The following is a 2,770-nucleotide window of genomic DNA, read 5'->3' as shown; positions in this document are numbered from 1 at the left end:
ATAAAATGATCATCGTTTTCTTTTCAGCTAGATGTTCTGTATCGTGGGATCGCCACATACGTTGTCAGTGTCCTTTTATTTAGTCGGAACATTATTACTCACAAAAATACCTGGTCGTATTACTGTTATACCCGCTTCACAGGTGAGGACACTGAGTGTCAGGCAGGTCGTGCGACCCACTGGAGGAAGGTTACGTAGGTGTTCTGTGACATCGTCAAATGCTGGCTCCTTCATTCTCTCCACGCCACCACTCTCTTCGCCGCCGAGAAGCATAAACGCCTTCTCGTTGTCCTGCCCGCCTGTGCTCTGGGTATATTAAAAATTGAGTAATTAATTAATCGAGTCTCAAATGTTTGCATAGTAATCTGTTGTAAAAATACGCCATAGTCAGTTTACGCAATCAACCATTATTCTCTGATAGGTATATCTAGTATTTAGTACGTTTTCCTCTTACGGCCAAAATACACATATCCTGTACATTTATCTGTGCTAGAGGCCTATTTTATATATATTTATAAAATTTTAAGGCCCAGGTAAAAGTATGTGCATCTCCGTAGCCTTAATACCTAATCGCAAATCCTTCTCCAAGTCGTATTATTTCCAGCTATGTACATGAGCGATGTTCCATGTGACAATATAAGAAGCATTTTTCATATTGAAAAAGTGGGCATCTCATTTTCAAGTTAGAGTACATAATTCTCTCATTTTAGCGGCTCTGTCGATACCGTCAGTCACCTTTAGCTAAACCTTTCACACTGTTTTCATGAAGTTTCTTAGGGAGTGACACATTTGGTGGACAGATCACGGAGCGCCAGTAAACCAGAAAATAGGGCAAGAGAAAGCAAAGCACAAAGATGCTGTTTAGGGACAAACACTGAGCAAGGCGCTCTGGGAAGCTTGTGTGTGGGGGTTTGTGTAAGCTGCGCCCAGATGCAGTGGACCCTAACTGACCCTGCTTTAAGAAATTCTGGTGTTAAAGAAAAACCTTACTTTAGTTTCTTATAGATACGATCAGTATTTATTTTTATCACATCGAACTTCCAGTTCTGGGAAGCTTTCCTCACGTGGACTGTGAGGAAAGCTCAGGAACGTCCTGTTAGTCTTGACCTCGTTCCCACTTTCCTTCCCTCCATCCTCAATACACAGGCTTTTATATTCCTCCAATTCTGGGACAAGAGATGAGGATGGCGGTGGGGACTACTGTGACATCTCTGGACAGGTGGCATCTATGTGCACCGTATGTCCTGTAGGCGGACATACCTGCGCCACCCCCGTGCCTGCAGGTCGAGTTGTGTGTTTAGCACGGGGGCTTAGCATTTTCTTGTGGAGCGAGAGATGAGGCACACCATCTGCAAAATACTTTCGTTTCTTCTTTTCCTGCCTGTGTGAGTTTTGTTTAAGTTCTCTTTGCTCAACTGCTTTAGCTAAAGCACCTAGAGCTTATGCTGAAGAATTGTTGAGTGTGGACGCCTTTGCCTTGTTTCAAGCCTAAAGAAGAAACATCAGTCTTATACAATTAAGTACATCAGTTGTAGGTTTTATAATAAGTGTTCTTTATCAAGTTGAGGACATTATTTGGGCTTAGGGCTGTTCCTACTTTTCTGATAGATTTGATCCACAGTGGACATTAGAGTTTGTATGCCTTGAATCTTTCTAAAGTTATTTAGATTTATTTTGTCCCAGAATATGGTCTATGGTGGTAAATGTTCCATGTGCGCTTAAAATGAATATATATTTTTCTGCTGTTGGATGAAGCATATAAATGTATAAATGTCAACTAGATCATTCGTTGATAGTGTTCAAATAGTGTATATCTTTACCGGTATTTTTTTCTCTGTTTGTTCTAGCAAATATTGAGGGGTATTAGAATTTCCAAGTCTAAATTTGGATTTGTCTATTTCTCCTTGAGGTCCTAATGGTTTTTTCTAGTTGGCATGCATTTTGAAGATTTGTTATTTGGTACGTAAAGGATTAGGATTACTATGTATTCTTGATAAATTGACATATAGTATTATGAAATAGCCACCTTTATCCCCGATATTATTTTTAGTGTAAAATTTACCTTGAATGATATTAATATGGCCGTTAAAGCTTCCTTCTGATTTTTGATAGAATTGTGTATTTTTTTTAATCTTTTTACTTTTCCCCTATTTGTACCTCGATATTTAAACTACGTTTCTGCAGGCAGCAGATCGCCAGCTCTTACTTTTAAGTCCAAGCTGACGATCTGTTTTTGAGTTTCCGTGTTTAGACCCTTGACATTGAAAATTATCCTTAGTTTAAATTTAAATCATTTTTCCACTTGTTACACATATTTTTTGGTCCTCTTTTCTGCCTTGTTTGGAATAATATGTTACATAATGCTTCCATTTTTGTCTCCTTTAGCGGCTTATCGTCCGTAACTTTTTATTGGTACCGTGGTTGATTTCGGGGTTATCGCCTACATTTTTAACTTTTCAAGTTTACCTGCACATGATACTCTACCACTTCGTGTACTGCGTAAAAGCCTTAAAACCGTATCGTTCCACTTTGCTCTTTAAAACCTTGCGAAATTGTTGTAATATAGTTGACATTTATGCGAGCAACCCCACGGGACCTTATAATTAGTCTAAACGGTACATTATGTGCTAACATTTAAATAAGGCAATGTATCTTCTGTACTTGCCCGTGAAGTTCCAGGCCCCGTGTTCTCCCCTCGCCCGTGTAGACGTGGATCTCCAGTGGGTGTTGTGTCCCTTCTGCCTGAAACCGAACAGTCCTTGTCGTCAGC

General features: G+C 39.7%; 1 long non-coding RNA gene across 1 annotated transcript in view; it reads right to left on the bottom strand.

Moving 5' to 3' along the window:
* Nucleotides 1-2,400: 2,400 nt before the first annotated feature.
* LOC111733714 overlaps nt 2,401-2,770 on the bottom strand; it is a 1,389-nt gene continuing 1,019 nt past the window's right edge. Inside the window, exon 3 of the long non-coding RNA XR_002778130.1 lies at nt 2,401-2,742. This is a non-coding gene — a long non-coding RNA (uncharacterized LOC111733714). The remainder of the gene's footprint in view (nt 2,743-2,770) is intronic.

The sequence above is a fragment of the Pteropus vampyrus genome, unplaced genomic scaffold (genome assembly GCF_000151845.1).
Source record: "Pteropus vampyrus isolate Shadow unplaced genomic scaffold, Pvam_2.0 Scaffold622, whole genome shotgun sequence".
Lineage (NCBI taxonomy): Eukaryota > Metazoa > Chordata > Mammalia > Chiroptera > Pteropodidae > Pteropus > Pteropus vampyrus.
The sequence above is the reverse complement of the archived record's forward strand: the minus strand, read 5'-3'. Positions and strand labels throughout refer to the sequence as shown.